The following is a 6,237-nucleotide window of genomic DNA, read 5'->3' as shown; positions in this document are numbered from 1 at the left end:
GCATGGATCAGACCCAGGGAATATTTATCATGTTATATATATATATTTATATCCCTCCTTAACTGCAGGCAAGCTCTCTCTCCTTCCCCCCCCCCTCCCCGCTGCCAAGCAGGCCAGCGCTAATCCCTCACTTTGAAGGATTTGATGGCATGGTGAGGGGAAGGCGAGCAGGATCCGGCCGCGGAAAAAGCGGAGATGGCAGGGGCTCACCTTGCGGGAGGCGGCGCGGGGTCTCTGCCAGGAGCCAAGGCACAGAGCTCCAGCCGGGAGAGGCCGGAGGGAGGGAAGGAGCCGGCACTCATCCCCGCTCCTGCCACGTGCAGCAAAATCCCGCAATTAATTTTTGATCACCTTCTGCAAATTGGGACGGCGCTGGCTTGGAGCAAGAGCACAGCCTGACTGACAGTCCCCGGCGGTGCCTGCGGCACTGCCCGGTGTTTCTGCTCCCCATCACACCTACGGCCCAAGACCGGGGTCTGGCAGCACGAGCCCCTGCCCGTACCCAGCCTGGGAAAGCCCCAGGGTGGGGCAGAGACCCCCGTCCTGAGCCAGGCTTTGTGCAGGGCCATCCGCAGTACAGGGGCACGGGGAACCGGACCACCCCGCAGAGGAAACCCCTCCATTAGACACGAAGCCCGAGAGGAAGAGACGGTGCCCGCAGCGGGCGCAAAGCTGGGGAGGGCGGCGGGAGTGGGTTCGCCTATGTTATAATTAGGACCTGCCACATCTTCAAGCCGTTGCCTTTCTGGGAAGAGCTGGAAGGGGGTGGCTGAGCTGACAAATCCATCCTCCTCCTGCCTGATGCCAAAGTTGAAGCACGTGATGCCGTTTTTCGGGGAGCCGGCAGGCTCCTCCGCAGGGTGACGCTGGCCCCTGGGATGTGGGGCTGGACCACGGCTGTGCCCAAGCTTCGCTTCCCGCTGTAAAATACCCTTGAAACTCCCCCTCCGCTGCCTCGACACTCCGGGGTGCAGCTCAGCACCACCAGCCCGGCGCCTGCTGCCCTGCCCAAAACGGGCTTGCCTGTGCCCCCCCCAAGCGGGGGCAGCTGGAGCCCACTGCTGCCCGCAGGGACCCACCACCCTCGCAAAGATGGACCACCCTCGCCACGGCCCCCGGCACTGCTTCCCCCCGGCTCGGCCAGGCTGGCCAAAAGCAGCCGGGATTTCTGCACATCCCATCGGACGGCGGCTCTCAGCATGAAGGCGGCGGCAGGATACAAGGAGGGGGGTTCTCGCCCTGGCTCTCCCCCCAGCCAAAGCCATGCCCAGCACGTCCCCCCGCACCCCCTGCCTGCTGCCCTGGTGCAGATAAAGCCCAGCTTATAGCAAGAGGAGGCAGGGAAGGAAATGAGCTTTTTCTTTTGGCACTTCTCTTGGCATTTTCATGCAGCTCCTCACTGCATTCAACAGATCAGCTCAGTTCCCTCCCTCCCCGGGCCCTGCCTCAGGTGAGCGGCCAGTGCTGGTGAGCTGCTCCAGTCACCCCAGCCTGGCTTTGGTCACCCCAGCCCGGCTTTGTGCCATCCCTCCGACAAGCCCCAAGCCACAGGTCACCCAGCGGCAGCGATGGCAATGACTCACTCCGCAGCGTCTCCGTCGCAGCCACCGCTGAAGGCAGCGGGCATCCCCCTCAAAGCCCGAAGCAGCCCACAGAAAAATAACCTGGCTGGCAGAGCACGGCAAACTCATCACGCCGGGAGGAAGAGGAAGAGGAGGAGGAGGAGGAGGAGGAGGAAGGCAGCAGAGCTGCACCCGGGCAGACGGTGGGAGAGTTCTCCGTTTTTTTCCCACGGCTGCCAACTTCCCCAGCGGCTCCCAAAGCCACACGGATCCACTCTCCCAAAAAGCACTGAGGAGCCGGAGAGGCTCCGGAGAGGAAATCAACCCCGGGAACCTCTGTCTGCACAAGGAGCGGGGCTCCCTGCCCCGAACCGGGGGTGCCTCCGGGGCTCCGGGGAAGGGTCTTACCCCCCCCAAACCCCTCCGAGCTCGAAGGGGCAGCCCCTTCCCCGCCGACCCGGGCAAAGCCCCGGCTCTCTCTGCCCCTGCCCTGCCCTGCGGCGGGCTCTGCGGGCCCTGCCCGCTGCGGCGAGGCGAGCCCAGGGCAACCACCCGCCTGCGGCTCGGCCACGGCCACCAGCCCCTGCCCGGTGCCTCCTGCCCCAAGCCCCTTCCCAGCCCGACGAGCCCCCCAGCTGCCCTCCCGCAGCCTACGCCGGGGCTCATGGCACCTCTGGGGGACAAAGGTGGCAAAACTTGGGGACTGGGGCAGGGGATGTCCCCCCGGAACCCACCCCCCCCCACGGCGGGATGCAGCGGGGTGGCGACGGGCAGCGCTCCGCAGCCCCACAACTGTGAATAATGGAACGAGCGGAAGAGGGGGGAGCTGGGGAGCTGCCGCGGGAGGGTGGGGGCCAAACGGGGGGGCGGGGGGGTGTCCCTGCTGCAGCCCTCGCTGTCGCAGCCCCCCCTAAAAAAAAAAAAGAAATAAGAAGAAAAGGCAGAAAATTTGCTGGAGCTTTGCGGAGGGGAAGAGGGGGAGCAGCGGGGCTGCAGGGAGGGGGAGGAAGGGGCACCCCAGCCCCTGCGGGAAGATTTTGGGGGGACCGGGCGCCCCGGGGATGCTCCGCGCCCCTCCCGCGCCGCCCCGCACTTACCCGCGGGCAGCGCGAAGTTGGCGGCGCCGACGACCCCGTCTCCGGCCGCTGCCCGGTTCCGAGATCCGCCTCCGGCTCCGGCGGGGCGCCGGAACCCCGGGGGGGCCCTGCGGCATGCGGCGGGGGCAGCCCGACTGCCACCCGCCCGCCCCCCCCCCAGCCCCGGCCCCGGCCCGGGGAGCCGAGCGAGCCGCAGCCGGGCGGGACCCGCACCGCAGCCGCGACGAGGAGGAGGAGGAGGAGGAGGAGGAGGTGGAGGAGGGGGAGAAGGAGGAGGAAGAGGAGGAGGGCCGGGGCCGGGGAAGTTTTGCATGAAGAAGCGCTGGGAAGCCCGCCGCCGGCTTTGCCAGCCTTTTAAAGCACTAGCGCACGGCGGCGGGGAGGCGGCGGGGGGGACCCCCGCATCCGCCCCCGGCTGCCCCCCGGCTCCCAGCGACGGGGGGAACGGCTGCAGCCCCGCAAGCCCCCTCTGCCGAGCAGCGCCGGGCACGAAGGGCAGCAAAAGCCCCGGCTGGTGGGAAGCGGGTTGGACATGGCCCCTCTCCTGCCCTGCTGCCCCCAGCACCTCTCCCCTCCTCGTCCTTAGCATCCAGACATATTTCGCTCGCACTTGTCCTTGTCTCCCTTCCCATCACCTACAGCCATCATCACGGCCATGAAGGCAGGAGCAGGACCAACAGGCGTCGGGGCCTCCAGACCCCACGGTTCCTGCGGGTCACGTCCTCTAATTTCAGAATTTGCAGAAGCAAAGGCCCACAACAGCCCCCACGGATGCAAACACACCCGCCTTTGCCAAGCCCTGCAAGACCCAGCACGGTGCACGGCGGGGGTTAGGAAGGGTCCCCCCACACCCGCCTACTGAGGGGCAGCTCCCACTGCGTGCGCTAACAGCCAGCCCCAGATTTTCCTTCCCCATGGTGGGAGCAGCTCCCCAGGGCCGCGATGAGGCTCATCACCCCAAGCCATCGCCCTTCTCTTCAGCCTCCCACAAAATGATGGCAACACTCCGCTCACAGCTCATGCATCGCCACCTTTTGCTATCAAACCCCCACCCCCCCTCAGGCCCCGGCAGCTCTGAGGAGCCCGTGGTGGTGGTGTGTCGATTCATTAATCCAGAGAAAACACAGCCCCCTAGTAATGGCCATTGACACATTAACTGCTCCAATCCATCACGGTAATGACTGCGAGATAATCGGTCACCGGAGCGATTAGGAGGTACACCTGCCTGCACACCGGGGCTGCGAGAGCACCCAGCCCATGCAGGTGGGTGCCCAGCCTGGCTGGAGGGAGGGCTCTCTGCAGCTCCACCTGCCCCTCTGAGCACCAAAAAGCAAAGCGCAGCCCTCCCAACACACATTTCCAGCTTCATTTTTCCCTAAGGCTTGATTTGTGCTTGTTTGGAATAGCAAAATACCAGCCCTGGTGCGGGATGAGCCAGGTCCCAGGCAGTGAGGGTGCCGGTGCGAAGGGCTGGGTGCTGCCGTCGCAGCCCTGGCGCCCAGATCCTGTCTGGAAGCTGGAAATGAACTGGTTTTGCAGAAGCACTCAGGGCTGCCCGGCTCCCAGCTCAACGTCCTGGCCAGGCCTCTGAAGGAGCTGCGTGCTCTCCAGCGAGACGCACTCCCCTGGAAAGCTGGCCGGCTGCCCTCCTGCCATTAAAGTAAGTGGCGATATTCCCATGGATTCAGATGCTCACGGGATCATGCCCAGAGCACTGTCTCCTGCGGAGAGACCAGGCTGTTGCAGGGATTTTGTTTACAGCCGGAGAGGTTCTCGTTGTTATTCTCGTCTGATGCGGGGAGGGCAGCCCTGGGAGGGGGACGGTCCCATGCAGCCCCCACCATGCACAAGTACACGGTGCGCAACCCCATCCATGCCAGCACTGATGCCAGGAATCGAAGTACAAGGACTGTTGGACGATGGGGAGGGGACACAGGGGTGGATGATTCTTTGCTGTGAGGGCGGTGAGCCCCTGGCCCAGGTTGCCCAGAGAAGCTGTGGCTGCCCCATCCCTGGAGGGGTTCAAGGCCAGGTTGGACGGGGCTTGGAGCATCCTGGGCTGGTGGGAGGTGTCCCTGCCCAGGGCAGGGGGTGGCACTGGGGTGGCTTTCAGGTCCCTTCCAACCTGAACCATTCTATGATGGTGACAGCCCAGCTCTTAGCTGCCATCTGCCCCACCAGGAGCAACCTCCCTGTCCCCAAACAGGGCTCCAGGGCAGCAGCTTTCACCCGGCATCGGCCCGTTTTGGGGGTCCATTGGTTATTTCCAAAAGGTTCTCAGGGGGGTGAGGACTCGCCCAGGCCCTTCTGCGCAGGGAGCAGGGCAGCTCTGCGGGGGGATCCCGAACGTCAAGGAGCCACGTTGTCCCTCCCACAGGCAGCAGCTGCAACACTGCAGCAGGGTTGGGAGTGACCCCCAGGAGCCAACCAAGGACCCACAGCTGGGACCACCGGCTGACCCAAGGGGGCTACTTGGACCAGCATGATGTAGAGCAGAGATTCATGGGCAGAATGGCGGGGAGGGGGGGGGATCTGCGTCCATCAGTGCCCAGGGCCACCGAGCCCCTGGGAGGAGAGGAGCCCCAGAGGAGCCCCACACCTGCCCCAAGCCCGAAAGAGCCTTGGGCAACACCAGAGACACCAGACCATGCCCCATTCTCGTGGGTCACCCACAAGCCAGGTCCAGCCCCTGCCGGATAAGCCGGGCACAAATCCCGTCACCAAAAGCAGCTCTCAGAGGCACCCCGAGGTCATGCCCTCGCCTCCCCAGGGGATTTCTAAAACATGTGCTCTGCTTTCCAGGAGAAACGAGGGCATCCTGCTCACAGCCTGGGGTCCCACAGCAGCAGGGCAGGGCTGTGCCAGGTGACACCAGCCCATCCTCGTCTGCTTCCCCCAGGGACCGAGGAATCACTGGGGGAAGGCGCCTGGGATGAAGGATGCAGAAGTTTGGGCTGAAGCGTTGCCTGAATTGCTCCAACAGCCTGCTCGCCCGGGGATGCTCCCCTGGCTCTGGTGGAAAATAATCATTACCCACCCTCCCCACCCACCAGTCTTGGGGACCCGAGTCCCAGGGGATGCTCTCTGTGTCTCTCTTCTTTTCTCCAAGCCTCATGGACCTCACGTCTCCCCTTCTCACACATCTCTCCCCGCCATCAGCCAGAAGCCAAAATATCATCACAGTGCTCACGTCACCGTTGAGAATGTCAAAACACAATTAATATTTGGAAACACGGCTCAGGCCGATGCTGCCGAGCTTCCCCCACCATGGTGGCTGAGGGGGACCAGTAGGAGGGCACGGGGACGGACGGGAGATGCCCCAGCAATGCCAGGGAAGCAGCTCATACACATGGTTACGCAGAGAGCGGTTCAGCACATCCCACAAAGGTCGCTGCTGCCACGGCCAGGGCTCCTCCTTGGCACCCGGGTCAAGAGATGATCGAGTGCTCCAGGATAGTTCGATACCATCAGCAAATGGATGCAGCACCGTCCTCCGCAGGATCGATACGGCTTCAAGAGGAACTGAAAAAGTCGCTGCCTCTCCTGTCCCAGAGACAGGTACACCCCGAGCTGATTCC

The sequence above is a fragment of the Rissa tridactyla genome, chromosome 21 (genome assembly GCF_028500815.1).
Source record: "Rissa tridactyla isolate bRisTri1 chromosome 21, bRisTri1.patW.cur.20221130, whole genome shotgun sequence".
NCBI classification, from domain to species: Eukaryota; Metazoa; Chordata; class Aves; order Charadriiformes; family Laridae; genus Rissa; species Rissa tridactyla.
The sequence above is the reverse complement of the archived record's forward strand: the minus strand, read 5'-3'. Positions refer to the sequence as shown.